General features: G+C 42.5%; 1 pseudogene; it reads right to left on the bottom strand.

The window, feature by feature from the left end:
• The window catches only part of LOC123484127, a 40,430-nt pseudogene extending 26,699 nt beyond the window's left edge, over positions 1–13,731 (bottom strand).
• Between the last annotated feature and the right edge of the window lie 8,081 nt (positions 13,732–21,812).

Here is a 21,812-nt window from a genome sequence, read left to right as displayed (position 1 = left end):
GAATGGTGTCGCAACCCTCCAATAAAGTTCCAGACACTTGTAGAATCTATGCCAAGGCGCATTGATGCTGTTCTGGCAGCTTGTGGTGGCCCAACGCCCTATTAACCCCCTAGAGTACATGTCTGCGAACCCGTGAAATCTAATAAGCATAATACAAAAATCCCAATAAAAATCTTTCAGTTGTTGTTTTCGCGATAGGATGCGCCTCAATTCACCGATGTCGCACTTCCGCATCTGCGGTGAAAGGTGACAGAGCTAAAGTGGTGTTTGTCAGACCATGAGACATCCCGAAAATTGGTCTTCTCACAACATTATCTGTAGTGTCCGAACAGTTTGGCCTACAAAATCTTATGACACCTATGGAAAGATGAGACTCTCACGAACACGATGGTGTTCTCAGTTTTGCTCTACAGCCTCCACAAGCTGTAGCGTCCTAACAGTTTGGGCTATAAACTAAAAGGTGAGACTCTCACAAACACGACGTTGTTTTGCTCTAGGACACCCACAGGCCTCACAAGACTCGTCTGATGGTCACCCGGTAACAGTTTGAAAAAAATTATGGAAGTACACTACATGTGGACACCTGCTCGTCGAACATCTCACTCCAAATTCATCAAAAATTCTGTGCATTAATATGGAGTTGGTCCCCCCTTTGCTGCTATAACAGCCTCCACGCTTCTGGGAAGGCTTTCCAAAAGATGTTGGAACATTGCTGCGGGGACTTGCTTCCATTCAGCCACAAGAGCTTTAGTGAGGTCGGGCACTGATGTTGGGCGATTAGGCCTGGTTCACAGTCGGCGTTCCAATTCATCCCAAAAGGGTTCGATGGAGCTCTGTGCAGGCCAGTCAAGTTCTTCCACACCGATCCCGACAAACCATCTGAATGGACCTTGATTTGTGCACAGGGGCATTGTCATGCTGAAACAGGAAAGGGCCTGCCCCTAACAGTTGCCACAAAGTTGGGAAGCACAGAATCGTCTAGAATGTCATTGTATGCTGTAGCATTAACATTTTCCTTCACTGGAACTAAGGGCCTAGCCCAAACCATGAAAAACAGCCCCAGACCATTATTCCTCCTCCACCAAACTGTACAGTTGGCACTATGCATTGGGGCAGGTAGCGTTCTGCTGGCTTTCGCCAAACCCAGTTTCCACTGCTCCAAAGTCCAACAGCGGTGAGCTTTACACCACTCCAGCTGACGCTTGGCATTGCGCATGGTGATCTTTGGCTTGTGTGCGGCTGTTCGGCCATGGAAACCCAATTCATGAAGCTCCCGACGAACAGCTATTGTGCTGACGTTGCTTTCAGAGGCAGTTTGGAACTCCGTGAGTGAGTGTTGCAACCAAGGACAGATAACTTTTACACACTACGTGCTTCACCACTACGGCGGACCCGTTCTGTGAGCTTGTGTGGCCTACCACTTTTGCAGCTGAGCCGTTGTTGCTACTGAGACGTTTCCACATCACAATAACAGCAATTACAGTTGACCGGGGCAACTCAACAGGGCAGAAATTTGGACGAACTGACTTAGTTGAAAAGGTGGCATCCTATGCCACGTTGAAAGTCACTGAGCTCTTCAGTAAGGCCATTCTATGCCACTGTTTAGACTATGGAGATTGCATGGCTGTGTGCTCGATTTTATACACCTGTCAGCAACGGGTGTGGCTGAAATATCCGAATCCACTAATTTGAAGGGGGTGTCCACATACTTCTGTATATATAGTGTATATGTGGAAACTGTTTAGTGCCAAAAATAAGGGAGTTAAATACATGTAAAAATAAAAAATATATATATATCTCTCAGATATAGGAGAGACACTTCAGAACAAACTTCCTTCAGATTTTTTGTTACATGTAGTGAATCTGTTATTCAAAGCGTTTTATGGGCTAATAAGTAGCAGTAAGGCCAAATACAAATTGTCATCAAATAATTGTTTTATATATTTTTAATACTTCAAGGGGTCTTAAAATTCTAAATCAAATAGCAAAATGATCGTTGGTATGACCTTCTTAAAACAATTCCATATAGCTTAGTAGAACCCCCCTTACCCGGCTTAGACAGGGCTTAGACTAATGGGTTAAGACACTGTTGGCGTTTCCTTTATTTTGTCAGTTACCTGTATATAGCGGCGCCTTGGTCCATCCATAGTATGTCTTGCAGCGATGTAATCCTTAGAAAGACATATCTTCCAAACTTCATTTATGTCTAGTAAATTGATGCGACAATAAACAAAGCCGGACACTGCTTGCCTGTTAAAAGCCATGCCAAGGATCACAGTCTAGACACCTAGACGTCTTATCGCACTGCGACAGACTAGGGCTGAAACGGAATTTCACTGACAACCAATTATCCTCCTCAGAGAGTGGCTAATTTACATTTACATTTTAGTCATTTAGCAGACGCTCTTATCCAGAGCAACTTACAGTTAGCGAGTGCATACATTTCCATCCTGATACCTAATAATAATACTAATAATAATAAGGCTAATACCTGCTGCCTGATCCTACGGATTACAACTACAATCATGTAGCTACAGTGGCAAGCTATATGAAATGAAATCCTTTATTGAATAATTCTATGGCACTAGGAATAGGGTTAGACTATCTTCGAGGAATAGGCCTAGACTCTCATTGCTGGGGAGATCATTTGGTAATGCTTTACTTGACACCCAGTGTCATAACACATTATGACATGGTCATCACCATGTCATAATATGTCCTAACAGCTGATATAACTTGTCATAACCTGTCATAATATGGTCGTAATACGGTGATGACCCATATATTTACAAGTGTTTTGACATATATTGCGTTATTTTATGGCTGGTTATGACACCTACATAAGAGTGTCAAAACCCACATTAAAAACAAAGATGTTTTGGGCCAATTAGTTTCCTATCGTTTGAAAGTTTGTTTCTTAAATGTTGTTGTTGTTGTAATGAACACTTTACAGTCATGTTTTTTCATCATATTTTAAATAACTTGTAGAAAATACACTTTATGACACTGTCAAGAAGCATTATGACCACCCTGTGTCACTTTACTTGGACTAAGAAAATACACTTTGACAATGTCAAGAAGCATTATGACCATCAATCATAAACGCCAGATAGGCCTATCACATACACGTCCATACATCGGTCATCAGTCAAAAAGAGGGTGTCTTGTCCTGCTCCTGAAATCTGCTCCTGCATTCATCCCAGACATCAGAAACAGAGCATTGGGGTTGGTGCATGTCTGACATCAATGCGTGCGCAATTACAATTATATTTTATATGGTCAATTTCCCAAAAAGTATATAACATAAACATACTGTTGACACTTCACACTATGGTGTAATGTAATGTTTTTGCCTTGTGTGGTACTTTTTGTGGGTTTTCACACTATGTAGGTGTCATAACTAGCCATAAAATAAACGCAACATACTGTATGTCACAACAGGTCTAAATATATGCGTCATGACAGTGTTATGACCATATTACAAACAGGTTATGACAAGTTATGTCAGCTGTTATGACATATTATGACATGGTTATTACTTTACGCTGGGTGTCAAGTAAAGTGTTACCGATAAGGTATTTCTTTGGCCAATTTATCCATCACATTTGTGGATTTTCTTTTTTTTAACAAGAGCAATGGAAGCCAAGCCTATTTGTGCCTTATGAATGACTATATAAATTATGCCAGTCAGTGCAGGGCTATTCATTCATGTGGAGGCTGGTGTGGATCTGACTTGGGCAAACTGCTGATTTCGACATGTTCTCGGAAATAAAATAAACTCCTCTTGCCCAATCGATCAGTGTATTGTCCCACTGGCTCTGATTGCGGTTGCTAAGCCTACCTATTAATTATGTCCTAATTATTACAGTGGGGGGAAAAAAGTATTTAGTCAGCCACCAATTGTGCAAGTTCTCCCACTTAACAAGATGAGAGAGGCCTGTAATTTTCATCATAGGTACACGTCAACTATGACAGACAAATGAGAAAAATAAATCCAGAAAATCACATTGTAGGAATTTTAATGAATTTATTTGCAAATTATGGTGGAAAATAAGTATTTGGTCAATAACAAAAGTTTCTCAATACTTTGTTATATACCCTTTGTTGGCAATGACACAGGTCAAACGTTTTCTGTAAGTCTTCACAAGGTTTTCACACACTGTTGCTGGTATTTTGGCCCATTCCTCCATGCAGATCTCCTCTAGAGCAGTGATGTTTTGGGGCTGTCGCTGGGCAACACAGACTTTCAACTCCCTCCAAAGATTTTCTATGGGGTTGAGATCTGGAGACTGGCTAGAGCCACTCCAGGACCTTGAAATGCTTCTTACAAAGCCACTCCTTCGTTGCCCGGGCGGTGTGTTTGGGATCATTGTCATGCTGAAAGACCCAGCCACGTTTCATCTTCAATGCCCTTGCTGATGGAAGGAGGTTTTCACTCAAAATCTCCACGATACATGGCCCCATTCATTCTTTCCTTTACACGGATCAGTCGACCTGGTCCCTTTGCAGAAAAACAGCCCCAAAGCATGATGTTTCCACCCCATGCTTCACAGTAGGTATGGTGTTCTTTGGATGCAACTCAGCATTCTTTGTCCTCCAAACACGACGAGTTGAGTTTTTACCAAAAATTTATATTTGGGTTTCATCTGACCATATGACATTCTCCCAATCCTCTTCTGGATCATCCAAATGCACTCTAGCAAATTTCAGACGGGCCTGGACATGTTCTGGCTTAGGCAGGGGGACACGTCTGGCACTGCAGGATTTGAGTCCCTGGCGGCGTAGTGTGTTACTGATGGTAGGCTTTGTTACTTTGGTCCCAGCTCTCTGCAGGTCATTCACTAGGTCCCCCCGTGTGGTTCTGGGATTTTTGCTCACCGTTCTTGTGATCATTTTGACCCCACAGGGTGAGATCTTGCGTGGAGCCCCAGATCGAGGGAGATTATCAGTGGTCTTGTATGTCTTCCATTTCCTAATAATTGCTCCCACAGTTGATTTCTTCAAACCAAGCTGCTTACCTATTGCAGATTCAGCCTTCCCAGCCTGGTGCAGGTCTACAATTTTGTTTCTGGTGTCCTTTGACAGCTCTTTGGTCTTGGCCATAGTGGAGTTTGGAGTGTGACTGTTTGAGGTTGTGGACAGGTGTCTTTTATACTGATAACAAGTTCAAACAGGTGCCATTAATACAGGTAACAGTGGAGGACAGAGGAGCCTCTTAAAGAAGAAGTTACAGGTCTGTGAGAGCCAGAAATCTTGCTTGTTTGTAGGTGACCAAATACTTATTTTCCACAATAATTTGCAGATAAAATCTTTAAAAATCCTACAATGTGATTTTCTGGATTTTTTTTTCTCAATTTGTCTGTCATAGTTAACGTGTACCTAGATGAAAATTACAGGCCTCTCTCATCTTTTTTTAAGTGGGAGAACTTGCACAATTGGTGGCTGACTAAATACTTTTTTCCCCCACTGTATGTCGCAATAATGTGGTTCCCTTTCAAGTACATATTCAAGTGCAATCTCATAGTTTTGAGAAGCAGTGCGTGCATTTATTTATGTGTAGTGTGTGAGTGAGTACAGTGCCAAAGGGGGATGCTCTGTCCAGCCCTTACCCTGAACACATCCTCGTGGCTCTCCTCCAAGTCTCCATTGCTGGTGACCGATATCTCTGCCGCAGGGCTCCTGTGGACCTCCTCATCCATAGTGCTCTCCTGCAATCACAAACAGCTATGGTAAGAGATTAGTACAGTGTTTCATACATTGCATGAGATTTACCTCAAGTGTGCACTGTGCATGAGTGAAGCTGTAGGCCTATGCTTTTACCCTAAAGTTTGTCTAGAAGAGTAAGCAGAGGGGACTCTCTCAACAGAATTTGATGTCTATGGGCTGCCATCTTGTGGTCACCGCCACCAGAAGTGATGAACAATACATTGAGATAACATCCTGCAGTATTAGGATGGTTTTTAAACAGTGTATTAAGCTCACGCTGAGTTATTGCATAAAAGGTCAACCTTCAGAGAATTACACCTGTTACCTCACATGCAAGCTCACCTAACCTCTTCAGAGAGCAAGAATAATAGGACAACTTCAAATGGTTTGTTGAGCCTTGGAGCTAGCTATCACTGCCCTGATTGAGCAGTATCAAATATTTCTTGCAACCAAATTAACAATTTCTACTCTACATAAATAGAACTGGAATCAACGCATGGTCCTTCGGTTGTTCCAAAGATCCACCCGGTCTCCATGGCAATGCTTTTACGTGGGCCTCTCCCAGGCCATTCCAGGTCTGCCATAGTTATCAGGGCAAAAAAATCCAACCATCTCTTTAGCCCTTTAGGATTGAGACGCTGTGCTATGACTGAGTGACATAGATTTTCAAATTGCCTCTCATTAACTCAGACAAAGCAGAACTATCTGGGTCAAGCAGAGTTATTGTACTGCTTCATATTTATAAACTAGGACTGCTCCAAGGAATCTGGGCAAGGCAAATTCAACAAACACAAGGGTGAAGCCGCTGTCAGTCAATCTTTTAAAAAATATCCACACACCAGACCAAACAAAAATTCCAGTTGTCAAAACAGATAGGGCTAAATGTCTGGTATGATATTGTTAAGAAGTGAGCCAAAGGGCAACCCTTCAAGCCATTTAGACACTTCAGTCACATGCCGTCACCCATAGGGAGAATATGTAGGACAGTGAGAAGTGTGACGAGCACGCAGCACATTCACACCTTTTCCCACAGAACCACACTGACTGTCTGAGTCACCGTCAGCAGAGGCTAAAAATACAGATGGGCGTACTTGCTAAAGCAGCAACACCAACCCTATTCATGCAGCATGAATTGTGTTGGTCAATTAAGCATGAATCTGTTTGTGTTTAAAGGCTTTGCTTAAACCTTGGGTCAAGGACAGCTACAATTTTAATTAAACACTTCAACGAACATCAATTCCAAATTCTCTATAGGAAATGAAAAGGTATTATTAGGCTATAGTCCGTAGATAGAAAACCTCATGACATTGTAATCATTGACAAGACCCATGTGGAATTACTGTAACGGTGGTTAATAATTGGCCTTTTGATGCCAGATATAAATGTTAATGACATAGGCAGCTGTATTACATCAGTAAGTCAGGCTTTGGCACATTGGCTTACAACACCACCATAACTTCCTCTTGGAAGTTGGACACAATAGAATGCTGTTCACACATCACACTTAAACAAAAGCCTGAATGACGAAAGTGTTGCATTTTCTGGGCCAGGATACCCAACTTGGCGTAGTTACGGTGGAAGGCTAGCACTTTGATAGCACTCAGTCAGTAGCTAACTGATAGCAGCTACATTATTTCGCGTTTCTAAAACCACTGTGGCAGGAGGTTGACACGGTCTCCTACCATTGCCAAGGGTTTATTACTATTTGGAAATACCACAGTCAAACATGAACTCCGCTCCTCAATGGCCTTGGACTGATGTCTAAATAATGCAGATAGCCTCCACTGTACAGCTAGCCAACATAGGCTAGCACTAGCATAAATGCTTGGGTGTGGTGCAAGTAAGCTTAACTGCTCCATTCACAGACCATGCTAACGAGAGCAAGCAGTGCTAATGCTAACTTCAAAATGAGAGGATGAGCCAAGCCCTTAACAAGATTTAAAATGGCATCACAGAGTGAGACAAAATCAACCAGAGAAAGGGACAGGTCTGCTTCATGGGAACCAGGCGGGATCAAGTTTATGAACCAAGAGTAGGCTATCTGCTTGTTCAAACCTATCTGGAGGCCACACATGAATTTGTTGCTGCCTAAATATGACTATTATCTCGCACTCCATGCAAATGGGAAAATACACTATGTGTCTCATTTGGTATGTGCAAGGGTACATGAACCGATCCAGATGACAAAACCTAATTAAGACTGTTGTGTTTGAGTTTTGGCCTCAATATATTTGGGAGGCTCGTCCAGGGTAGAAGTAGGCCAGTATACTTTCTCCTTATTCCATTGCATTAGGACAAAGCATAGGTAGTAATGCATTTCCTATACATTTCATTCTTTAGATTACTCTTTTTTTCATCTGATTTGCTTATGGCATATTTTTTTTTGTTGGGCGAACACTCCCTCAGGCCTTACCAGCTCACACAACCATCCCTGCCCTTCCCTCCCCTACCCTGGCCAATTCTTCCCTCTCACACCTTCTTACACTCTCTGTTCAATAGGATTCAGTGTATGAAGATATTCTCTGTCATTGGACTTGTTTTAAACATTGCCCAGAACCCAGCTCCACAAGCAACAACAACTTTGAAATGATTTGGACTGCTTTGGCAGTGGATTGTCAACAGTGCAGAAAGCACCAGGTATCAGATAACACACAACATTAATGTTTAAAAGGCCACAAGCCGTCCACATGCACGCAGGCAGGCAACAGAGACATCCACAGGTAGGCTTGTCTAACTGTCGAGGTAGATAAGACAGACTCCCGTCTATCTGTCCACCCAGAGTATGAGTTGTAACAAGTCATCAGAGAGCTGTTGGGTATACCAGTGTTCACACTTTAAAGTCAGCAACTGTATTGATAGACACCTGACAGCCCTCAACAACTACCGGTATATCTAGGACTAGACTAAATACATTTGTTGGCAAAAGCTAATAGCAGTACCAATTCCTGAAGAACAAATAGACTGGTTACAAGAAACAGAAATGGTTCTAAGGTACTGAAAGGGGTGAACATGGGGGCAAGGTTTGGCATGTCAGAGAACAAAGCTCAGGCCCCTGGAGTTCAGTAGCCTGGAAACTAGCTAACAAGTGGGGGGAGGGAAGGATAACAACAGCAGCCTCCTGATCAGCTGAGCTGAGGGAGGAAAGCAAGGCTCACTTCTTAAAAAGCAGGGCAGAATGTAAAGCAACCGGGGCTTACTAGCGAGATGGGTACAGTGATTGCATAGTATGTGACTACTTCATGCAGCCCATTACAGAGAGTGAGTGCAAAAAAGACAGAAAGGCTATCAAAGAAAGAGTCAGTCACTATGAAGCCACAACACTTCAGGAGAGCATCGCCACCTGAAGCACACTCCGTTATGATGCACAATTACTCATTCAACGTTGGGAACGACCCAAGTGAATCTGCATTGAACTAACAGCTTGGAGTGCTCGGACACAACAGCAGGGGATCTGACATTGCCTGGGAACATCGAGGCAGCAGTCCAAATCCCTCTGCCTACAGCGATTACCCAGCCATGTGACAGGCCTATTGAATTCAGGGTGCTGTATCCACACACACAGGAAACATTGGGTGGGATTCTTATAATTGCTGGGATCGGTCACACGTACAGGCCACACCATGGCTAGGATGGGGACAAGAGTATCACCACTGCATAAAGGTGGCTACTGGCTGGTATGCTGAGACTCAAAGGCAAACATAACAGCATGGCATGTACCTGTAAACACAACTCACTAAAATTAATCAATAAAAATACAAATTAAATGAAACAATTGTATTGGCATTAGGCGGAGAATGCATGCAGGGGAATTCACAGGAAGCAGAGGCCATCACCAGCATTTTCACTGGTGCCACCAAACACCACAGTACAACACAACAAATCAGGAAGTATACCCCGTAAAAAGAAAGATAGTTACGCAAAAGTTACACCAACAACACAAATGGACTAGCCTCTACTCCTACTAGAGTTGCACCAAGCAGACAAATTTGAAACATAAGAGGAAAGCACCAACCACAAAAAAGGGATCAACGATTAAGGGGAAATCTAAAATCAATAATTATTGATTCAGCGCTTTAACTCGAGTTCATGTTGTATTTTGTTAAGAAATGGTTAATTAGCTATATCAGCATTGGATATCATAATAACGATATCCACGTTTTTGTGACATATAGCAACATGAACCAGAGAGTACTGGAATGAATGATTCCCAGAGCTGTTGTCTGCATTGAATATAAATATGTCACCTTTGTATGAGTGAGAGAATCTTCATTTTTCTTTTGGGGATCATCTTCCTTTGGTGTATTATCATCAGTAGTCACTATATGGCAATTTTCCCTTTTAGCACCGGCATTTTCGGAATGTGCATTGCCACTAGTGTTTGGAACACCATCATTATGCTCAGCATTCACACTGTTTTGCATAATGTCATTGTCGCTCTTAACATCATCATCATTTTGAGCATCATCGCTGTTTTCAGCATTATCGTTGTCATTTTGAACATCACTGTCGTTTTCAGCTCTGTCATCATGAGGCACTTCATCATTGTTCAGAACATATTCAGTACTATCAAAGCTGTGAGCATCCTCCTCGCTCTCTCTTTGAAAGTCCTCAGTATTCTGAGCCTCCTTAGAAGAATTAATTTGCAGTCCCTGGGCTGGAGCCTTCCCGGACTCAGCCTCAAGACTAACTTCGGACATTCCTGAAAACAAACAGATAGGAGGGCATGAATAGGTCCCTGCCAACCACCACATTTAATAACATAGAGGGCATCGACCCAGGTAGCTGCATTGGTGGTCAACACCTCAACCTCCTTTCAAGTTATTGATTTGCTGCGGGAAATAATGTAGCCTAAACTCATGGCACTCTTGTTTGTCTGGTGATTCTGTTTTACTAAGACTTAACATAACAAGGTGTAAAAAAAGTGTAATGTTATTACACAGGCTGACTATTGTTAAGAATAAATACTAGGCCTTTTTTAAATGCAACTCCATAGGGTGGGGAGGTATAAAGAACCTGGGTTGGGCCACTATTCCAGAGAAACAAATGTCAATGCACATTCTTGCATACAATGGCAATTGACAAATTAGGTTGGACAGCTATGCTGCTGGATAGGCTAGTTCATCACCACACAATCATTGTTTGTGCAGGGATCTTGACCCATGTCTGCAGGGCCGATTCCAGGCATAAGCAACATAAGCGGTCGCTTAGAGCCCCCAGCCGCCAGGGGGCCCCGATTGATTTTGTTAGTCATGCTCACTCAGATAACATAACATTGACATTTAAGTCATTTAGCAGACGCTCTTATCCAAATAACATGGCATAACATGTAAACATGGCATAGCTCAGTTGGTAGAGCATGGCGCTTTGCAACGCTCAGGGTTGTGGGTTCGATTCCCACGGGGGCCAGTATGAAAAATGTATGCACTCACTAACTGTAAGTTGCTCTGGATAAGAGCGTCTGCTAAATGACGTAAATGTAAATTACAAAATGTGTATAATTGCAGGAAATTACCTTTTAAAACTGAAAAAATGTCTTTCCACCCTTTTGGAAAAAGTGGCAGAATTGCAGGAAATTAGCTGTAGAACTGCAAAAGCTTTCTCTGCCCCGTGGCAAAATGAGTAGAATTGCATGAAAATTGTTATAAAATTGCAAAGTTCTCTCCACCAGACTCCATTGCAAAACGTGTAGAATTGCAGAATCATTGTTTTAAAACTGCAACATTTTCTCTACACCGAATGGCAAATGTGTAGAATTGCAGGAAATTAACTTTAAAACTAAATGTCCCTCTCTCTCCACAGTCAAGAGGGTGGCCACTAAAATGTTTTGAGGGTGGGGGCCCCTCAACAAAATCTCGCTTAGGGCCCCCAAATGGCTAGGAGCGGCCCTGCATGTCTAGCATGGAGGGAGGAAGCATCCACTCTGACATTCAAGAACATTTTAAGGACTGGAGGGTCAGGTCTTGCTGATTCTTTTCAGTCTTAACTTCTATGACTGTTAAACAGAATCTCGTCCTGGTGGAGGAAACAGACATTTTAACCTTCAGTGCCCTGGTAGTACACACTGAGTATACAAAACATTAGGAACACCTGCTCATTCCACTTCAAATCAGTGTAGATGAAGGGGACAGGTTAAAATAATGATTTTTAAGCCTTGAGACAAGGATTGTGTATGTGTGCCATTCAGAGAGTGAATGGGCAAGGCAAAATATTTAAGTGCCTTTGAACGGGGTATAGATAGTAGGTGCCAGGCGCACCGGTTAGTGTGTCAAGAACTGCAACGCTGCTGGGTTTTTCACACACAACAGTTTCCTGTGTGTATCAAGAATGGTCCACCACCCAAAAGACATGGAGTCAACATGGGCCAGCATCCCTGTGGAACGCTTTCGACACCATGTAGAGTCCAATGCCCCGACAGATTAAGGCTGTTCTGAGGGCAAAAAGTGGTCAACTCAATATTAGGTAGGTGTTCCTAATGTTTTGTGCACTCAGTGTATAGGCCTACTGTTCTATGACTTTTACCATTCCTGCTTTGTAGGCAAACATAGTTGTTCTCTCTTATCTCCTGGTTATACCACAAGACTGTGGCTACAACTGTGCTTCCTGTAGATGACCAGATATTAGACCGTATACGTCATGGAAAACAGAGTTTAAAAAAAGGATTTAAGGAGGCGAAGAATATTACCATTTAGACCTCTGAACATAGAACATTATACTCTTCCTCAACATTCTACTCATTATAACATTAAAGTCATGTTGTACTTTAAAATGAGGGTGCTGATGCATCCTATTCAGTGAAGGAAGCGATTGACATGATGTCATGAACCAAATATACAAAAGATATCCAAATGAGGGGATGAGGGAATGAGGGGATGAGGGAAACTGTTGGAAACTGTTGGTAATGTTGGATATGGTTGTTATTAGGCTATTTTATAAACCAATTCAAGTGTGACATCAGAATTGAAGCTTTAGTGTGTATGTAAATTACATTTCCAAGTTGAACACTTGATTCCATAACAGAGGGTGTTGTTAGGCCTAAATGTCTGAATTTAGTGATTTGTTGGCCTCTATAGAGAATATTGAAATAAACAGGAGAAGTTAGTTCGCTTGCATGGCCCGGTGCCCCAACGGAGTGTCTAAAATATACAAACGGGGCCATGCAAAACGAACTCACCCATCTGGACTAAACGTCATAATGGACACGTAAACGGTAGAGTTCACAAGTTTGCAACTTAGCTATATTATTCATCTGCTGGTTATCCTATCTCATTTATTGAATCAAAATAAAACTATTGGCTAACTTAATTGATTGTGAGTTAAACCCTGAAACGTTGTCTGGCTTCGCTGCTACGCCTAGCATTCCATTCTAACAAAGCAGAACTAACTTTTGATTTATAATACTAGCTAGTAGCTACCTGGCTAACGTTATAATATGTCTTAGTTAACTAGCTAGCTACGGAAACATTAACTTAGACAACATTGCAACGTAGCTGGCTAGCCAGCAGGTACAGTAACAGTTGCCTGCTAGCTGTAACGCTACAGATTAGTTATGACGACACGACAGTCAGTCAGAAGAACGCAACACGTTGCTTAACGTTGGATGTGCCACTTTCTGCATTTGTTCAGCTGAGTACACTCACCAAACGCGGAAACTAGCGGTGACACGAGAGCTAACATTTATAACTACCTACAGTACCCAACTAGCTTGCTCTACACACAAACGTCATTAACGTTCCCTAACTAACCAGCTAAGTCACATGACACGGTCATTAGACCGTCGCTAACTAAACTTAGCTTGATAGCTAAAGTTAGCTAGCTAGCTTGACTGCTTGTTGTTGTGCTTAAAAAACGTAAATATGCAACTGATTGTGGTCAGAAAATGTACCTGCAGCTTTTGTCCGGACCTTTATCTCTCTGTGTTTCTTGGTGCAAAAAGTTCCACTCCCGGGATTTGGGAAGAAAATACAGCTAGCTCACTACTCACTGTATAAAATGTAATTCGGCGCCCATTGGCATTGTGTCCCTGACCTGTGTGAAGCTACCCACAATAAGGACAACAGTAGAATTTGCGGTTCGCATTCAAAATAAAGGTTCCCCATTGAAACGGATACAAATAGTGGAATATTACTAGATAATGCTAAACAAGGTTGGAATGCTGTTATATAACATACAAATAAATACAATACATAATTTATTTAACAATAAACAGTAAAAAAAAAGTTCAAATCGCACTGTGTATGTATTAGACTGCATAATTGCATTGGGGGCATACATACACTGAGTGTATAAAACATTAGGATACCTACCTAATTGCATCCCCAGCTTCAATTCGTTGGGGCATGCACTCTACAAGGTGTTGAAAGCGTTCCATAGGGATGCTGGCCCATGTTGACTCCAATGCTTCCCACAGTTGTGTCAAGTTGGCTGGATGTCCTTTGGGTGGTGGACCATTCTTGATACACACAATAAAATGTTGAGCATGAAAATCCCAGCAGCGTTGCAGTTCTTGACACACTCAAGCGGTGCACCTAACTACCATACCCCTTTCAAAGGCACTTAATTATTTTGTCTTGCCCATTCACCCCTCTGAATGGCACACATACACAATTTTTATCCAATACACACAATAGAATGACTGGGGAGGTGATTTCCCCACAGTCAAAGTCCTGCAATAAGAGCTATGACGCTAACATTTTTGTAAATTCTTTGGAAATGTTATCTGTGGGTGTCACTGAGTAGGCTGATACCCCATTTAATGGGTGCATAGGTAAAGCTGCACAGAGCGCATGCAGTGCATTCGAAAGTATTCAGACCCCTTCACTTTTTCCACATTTTGTTACCTTACAGCCTTATTCTAAAATATATATTTTTATATATATAATCCTCATCAATCTACACGAATACCCCATTATGACAAAGCGAAAACAGGTTTTTTAGAAATGTTTGCAAATGTCTTAAAAATAAAAAACAGAAATACCTTATTTACATAAGTATTCAGACCCTTTGCTATGAGACTCTAAATTGAGCTCAGGTGCATCCTGTTTCCATTGATCATGCTAAGCGTCACGTCTGGAGGAAACCAGGCAACGCTCATCATCTGGCCAATACCATCCCTACTGTGAAGCATGGTGGTAGCAGCATCATGCTGTGGGGATGGTTTTCAGCGGCGGGGACTGGGAGTCTAGTCAGGATCGATATGTGATATTTCCGGGGTTTTTTTTAATATACATTTGCTAACATTTCTAAAAACCTGTTTTTGGAAAAGGTGAAGGGTTCTGAATACTTTACGAATGCACTGAATATATATATATGTCCCCAATGCAGATATGCAGTCTAATACATCCACAGTGGGATTTGAACAGTTTTTCTTACTGCATTAATTATTGTATTCATTTTAAAATTATATAACAACATTCCAAACTTGTTAAGTATTATCTAGTCCAAATATGGCATTATTCCACTATTTGTATTTCCACTACAGTTTCAATGGGATACTTTTATTTTGAAGTCGAACCGCAAATTCCACTATTGTGGCTCATCCTTGCATTTCACACAGGTGTCAGCCCTGCTTCTGAGTTTCTACAGTAGCCTTGCCACAAAGTCAGATTCCGCGGTCACAAAGTCAGGTTCTACAGCTACGATGTCAAAATTGGCTACAAAAATGTGCATTTTGGTCTTAATTCTAAGGTTAGGGTTACGCACAGGTTAGGCAGTGTGGTTAAGGTTATGGTTACTGGTTAGGGTTAAAATCACATTTTAAGAAGATAAATTGTAGAAATGGGCGGGGGTTTATGACTTTGTGGCTATAGAAACTAAGCAGACAACTCTGTTTGAGCCAGACCAGACCCTGAAAAGGATACTGTGGTTCTGTCTGAAGTTACCCTGGACAGGGCCAACTAGGCAGGATATAACCACCTTCCCTATCTCTTAAGCCCTTCCCTAGGAAAAGGAAAGGAGATAAAGAAAGGGAGATAGGAAGAGGCGAGGAAAGGGATGTAGAGAAGGAACGGAAGGAAACTCGAAAGCTAGGAAAAGAGATAAGGAAAGGGAGATAGGGAAGAAGGAGAGATAAAGGGAGGTAGATATGATAAGGAAAGGAACCTAGAAAGGAGGAAAAGAAGGAGCTGGGAAAGGTGGAAAGGAAAGGCAGCGAGGAAAAGTAATCTAGGAAAGAAAAAGGAAGAAGGAAAGGAAGCAAGGAAAGGTAGGTGAAAGGAGCTAGGAAAGGAAAGGAGTTAGGGGAAAGGGAGATAGAGATGGAAAGTGTTAGGAAAGAAAAGGAGGAAATGAAAGGAAGAAGGCAAGGAAGCTAGGAAAAGGGAGAGCTAGGAAAGGAGGAAAGGATCTAGGAAAGATACATTTTTCCTAGATCCAACAGACTCCTAAACAGCTTCTATCCCCCTTAAATGGCTAACAACTACTGCTCTCCCTCTCCCACAAACTATCCACACTGACTCTATGCCCATCCACAGGTCTCTAACCCACTCAGACACACACACACCTTTACTGTCATTCTTACTCACACGCACCCCCCACATACCACACACACCCACTCTCACACACTCCCCACACCTACACTCTGCTAAAATCGATTATTGATTAGATTTATTACTACCACTCCGCTTGCTGTTAATTGATTATTGATTGCCATTACCATTAGTATCTACTCTATTTATCCTGCTACTGGTCACTATTACTCCTGTTTACATGTATATTCGCCTATCACGCCTACACTGACACTCTTGCACACACACACACATACCTACACTCACCACCACGCACACACCCACTCACCACTTATGCTGCTGCCAACTGCTTTACTATTATTATTATTAATATTTATCCTGCTACCAGTCACTTTCCTAATCCCTGCCTTCGGGAAAGTATTCAGAACCTCTTTGACTTTTTCCATATTTTGAATTACGTTACAGCCTTATTCTGAAATGGATTACATAATTTGTTCCCTCAATCAATCTACACACATACCCCAAATGACAAGGCGAAAAAACAAGTTTGTAGCAATTTTGCTAATTTATAAAAATTAAAAACAGAAATCCCTATTTATTTCCACTATTTCACTGGACATGTGACAAATAAAACTTTAAACTGTATATAATTTCTGCTCTGTTTGTAACTGTATCTCTTAAGCTGTTTGAATCGTTGTTTGTTGTAACACAGGGCACCATTGAAAAAGAGACCCTGGTCTCAATTGGGACAATAAAGTCTCTGTACAATAAAGGTTAAATAAATAAATGTGATTGTGAAGTGATGCAGTGCTAGGGGCAAGGCGGGTCATCTGCCCCAAATGATCAAACTCATTCAATATCAGCCTTGGGAATTATAGGCCTAATCCTCCCACAAGTAGCCAATAATAAGAGTCCATTCGCGAGACCACCAAATTTTGGCTGTCAACCATTCTGGGTCGATGTCTCAAAGTGATTCTTTTGAAGGTCTAGTCCCTAGAGATGGAAAATGTGTGCCTAGTATTTCACGTGGTAGATCTCTGTGTGTTATTATCACTCTTTCTTTACATCCCCCCATCCCATTCAGTTTTCACATAGGATTTTACCCTATGACAAATGATGGCAGTAGAGAACAAGTTATTACACATTCATTAACAAATATCATAGGAAAGCTTATGTTCGGGTCAACTAACCTTTGACCTGACCTTGAGCTCAGGTGCATCATATTTCCATTGATAATCCTTGGAGATGTTTCTACAACTTGATTGGAGTCCACCTGTGGTAAATTCAATTGATTGGACATGATTTGAAAGGCACACACCTGTCTATATAAGGTCCCACAGTTGTGTCACAGTGCATGTCAGAGCGAAAACCAATCCAAGAGGTCGAAGGAAGTAGAGCTCCGAGAAAGGATTGTTCAAGGCACAGACCTGGGGAAGGGTTCCAAAAATGTCTGCAGCACTGAAGGTCCCCAAGAACACAGAGGCCTCAACATTCCTTAAACGGAAGAAGTTTGGAACCACCAAGACTCTTCCTAAGAGCTGGCCGCCCGGCCAAACTGAGCAATCGAAGAAGGGCCTTGGTCAGGGAGGTGACCAAGAACCCGATGGTCATTCTGGAAAGACTCCAGAGTTCCTCTGGAGATGGGAGAACCTTCCAGAAGGACAACCATTTCTGCAGCACTCCACCAATCAGGCCTCTTTATGGTAGAGTGGCCAGACAGAAGCCACTCCTCAGTAAAAGACACATGACAGCCCGATTGAGTTTCTCAAAAGGAACTATAAAGACTCTCAGACCATGAGAAACAATTTTCTCTGGTCAGATGAAATCAAGATTTAACTCTTTGGCCTGGAATGCCAAGCATCACGTCTGGAGGAAACCTGGCACCTTCGCTACGGTGAAGCATGGTGGTGGCAGCATCATGCTGTGGTGATGTTTTTCAGCGGCAGGGGACTGGGAGACTAGTCAGGATCAAGTGAAAGATGAACGAGCAAAGTACAGAGAGATCCTTGAGGTTCACCTGCAACAGGACAAGACCCTAAGCACACAGCCAAGACAATGCAGGAGTGGCTTCAGACATGTCTCTTGAATGTCTTTGAGTGGCCCAGCCAGAGCCTGGACTTGAACCCGATCAAACATCTCTAAGAGAGACCTGAAAATAGCTGTGCAGCAACGCTCCCCATCCAACCTGACAGACCTTGAGAGGTTCGCAGAGAAGAATGGGAGAAACTCCCGAATAAAGGTGGCAGCGAGCGTCATACCCAAGAAGACTCGAGGCTATAATAGCTTGCCAAAGGTGCTTCAATAAAGTACTGAGTAAAGGGTCTGAATACTTATGTAAATATAATATTTCCATGTTTTATTTTTTAATAAAATTAGCAAACATTTCTAAAAAACCTGTTTTTGCTTTGTCATTATGGGGTATTGTGTGTAGATTGATGAGGGAAAAAAAACTATTTAATCAATTTTAGAACAAGGCTGTAACGAACAAAATGTGGAAAAAGTCAAAGGGTCTGAATACTTTCCGAATGCACTGTATGTGCACACAAGGACATAAAGCTAGCAGCAATTGAACTGTCTCTATCTGTCTCTCACAGGCCTGTAAGATGTAAGGATGCACCCTTTTCAAGCCAAGGCAGTGGCAACAGCAGAGCGGGCTGCTGCCGAAGCTGCTCCAACTGCTGGAAAAAACTCAAGTCAAGGTTTTGAACGTATGAAGGGGACATAATGGATGAGGAGAGAGGAGAAAGGAGCATGAAGACCCAAGCACAAGGACCAACGACCAATATTCTGCTAAGTTTGAGCAGAAAGTGAAAATGGGAGCAGAACAAATCTTTAGTGCTGGACTGGACTCGACACAAGGCCAGGTTCTCAGACCAGTGGGCCCAGCAGGAGAGACTCTGGAAGAGGCAGAGATGGTGGAGGACGATCTGGCTGCTCAAGTGCTCACCACCAGAGATATCCAGGATACTTGCATGAGAAAGTGGAGAAAGAGAAAGCTGAGATGAGGGTAAGAGCGTTAGGATGGAAAGTACGTCTACAGACCGAGGCTGGAGAACGCAAGTGGCAGAGACGGAGAAAGCTACCCTCCAGGGAAATGATTCACACACTGGACGAAGATGAACAAGGATATAAATGGTGAAGCCTAGTTAATGCAATGAACAATCTGTCATGACCTAGCACAGATCACTCGACTGAAATTATAAATACTTCTGCCACACTCCTCTCTGAGGACACAAACACAACCAATAACCTACAAATTGCCACTTGCATTGATGAACAGGAGTGGTTGTGAATGTGGATCATGAATGGTCACTTCTGGCGTTTTTCCCCAATTTTGGGGGATACAGTCAGAAAACCAGTTTGTCATCATTCATCTCACATCACTAATTTAAAAAACAGCATTTCCCATGAATCCTCAAAGAGAGAGTGGGACGTGACTGTTGCAACGTAAGCTCGAGCAGCCAATTCCTGTCCAGTGGCCATATTGGAATCTCAAGTCTGTTAGGACTCTGAAGGCACTGGGTGGCTGTCTTACTGGAAGTCTTTAAAATATCCTCTATTTATACCAGAGGGATTTGAGCTAGAAATTCCACCCGAATCGAGACCCTGCCTGTATGACGGCAAGCTTGTCTCTGACTTTTGTGGGAAAAATGAGTCCAACCGATGCTGGGAACGAGGAGCTAAACGCAGAAGAACAAGCGGGGCGGTGGCAGCAGTAGCTGCAGTAGTACTGTCTGCAGTACCAGTGGCAAGGCCGGGGTTTCAGCCACGGCCCTAGGTCCTCAAGCTACTGGAAACACCCGTGTCTGCCATGGGCTTTTTGACATCAGGGAGCTCTGGAAATGGGAACATGGCCTCTATCACAGGCCTGAACGGAGAGGTGAGAATATACAGTCGACGTGTTGAACACTAGAGTCTGCGATACATTTGAGGTCTGACATTCCTCAGAAGCAGAAGCTAAGTTAAGAAGTTGGCTTACTGAGGAAGCTGAAATAACTAGCTAACGTTAGCTAACTCCTGATATGGCAACCTGACGTCGACAGCCAGCCAACAAGTTAGTTTAGCTGGCTAACTAGTGAACTTTTCTTTATAAGGTAACGCGTTAGTTCTAACGTTACTACTTTGCTCAATCCTGAACATGACCAGCCTGGCTGACGTTTAAGGGCCGTCTTGTTCTAGCTACTCGACAACCACAATGTTGACAGCCCGAAAATAGCAGAATTTGTTTTACTGGACAGTCGTTATCTTATTAGCTAACTACGTTAGCTAGCTAACTGTTCGCGACGTTGTGTGTGAGTGGGACGTTAGTTTACACGCCAGCTTAGCCAGCAACAAACGTTAGCTATGACGACCATCGCCACTGCACTGGTGCCTAAAACTTACGCTGTAGTATTGTACCCGACTAGCAGCTAACTATTAACAGTATTTAGCTAGCTAGTAATGCGCGAGACTACCCGGACAGCCAGCTGGCCTTTCATTTCTTGGTCTGCTAAGCTCATGATTCACAATTTTAGCAGGAGTAGTGGCTCACCAGACTAACGTTACTGTTTACAAACAGGAAGTCTCAGTCGAGTCTGCCGCAAGCTCATCGAGTTAGCCTGCTAAGTAGGCCACAGTTTGTTTACTCAAACCAATTATTTAATAGGTAGGTCATTACTAGTTAGGTCGAAGGTGTAAGACAACTGCAAGACTACTGTCAGACAGCCAAGTGAGCCAAGTTACTTCCACTAACCACCACATCCTGCAATATACCAATGGCATAGCTAAAAATTATATACTTGGCTGTCAAATGGCATTTGAGTGTCTTGGTTTCACTCATGGTTTTTGGTCTCCCTTCAATATATTGTAGCAATGCCTTGTCTGCTCCTTCTTCTATATAGACAACATTAGCTAGGGAAATACCATCCACTAATCTCCGAAGACTAGCCTACTGCATGTGACGTCATTGGCATATGCGTATCGGTCTTACCATCTGTAGGGCTGAAGAACTTTCATGATGAGCCAATAGTCCCAAACAAGTCCATAATGCGGACTTGTTAATAACTTGCATACCTAGTCACTGTCTAAGCAAATCCATGAAGTCTGATTTGAGCAAAAATGGGCAACGCAGAGATTGTATTGCACTCTACTCATTCAAAGATTGGAGTTTAATTAGCCTAGCTAGCCTTATATGCCAGACAGTTTCTCTACCATACACATTCAGTTGGCCCTATCTCTTTCAGGTGATCTGGTTATTGGCTCAAATTATACATGTTAAGTTGGTTGTGTAGTCAAGGAGAGAGAAAGACGGCTGTCAAGAGAGATGCTGGGTAGTGTACTTACTTTACATGGCATCTAAGCTACTGTCTTGGGGGAGGTTTGGGCTAGGCCCACCCAAGACAAACAAAGAAGCATGGGAGGGAGACTTTGCAGAGGTGACAGGTTGCATTCTTAAATGGTACTCTATTCCCCTATAGTAATGTACTATTTTGACAAGGTCCCACAGGACTCTGGTCAAATGTAGTGCACTATGGAGGGAAAAGGGTGCCATTTGGGATGTGGGACAAAGTGTTCCAGAAAATAAATTGTGAGGAGAACGCATATTGTGAATACACTGAACGGTAATATAGTCTAGCAACATCAGTGATTATGATAGTGGTCTTA

The sequence above is a fragment of the Coregonus clupeaformis genome, unplaced genomic scaffold (genome assembly GCF_020615455.1).
Source record: "Coregonus clupeaformis isolate EN_2021a unplaced genomic scaffold, ASM2061545v1 scaf0202, whole genome shotgun sequence".
In the NCBI taxonomy this organism is placed as follows: Eukaryota; Metazoa; Chordata; class Actinopteri; order Salmoniformes; family Salmonidae; genus Coregonus; species Coregonus clupeaformis.
This window is presented reverse-complemented; position numbering and strand designations above follow the sequence as displayed.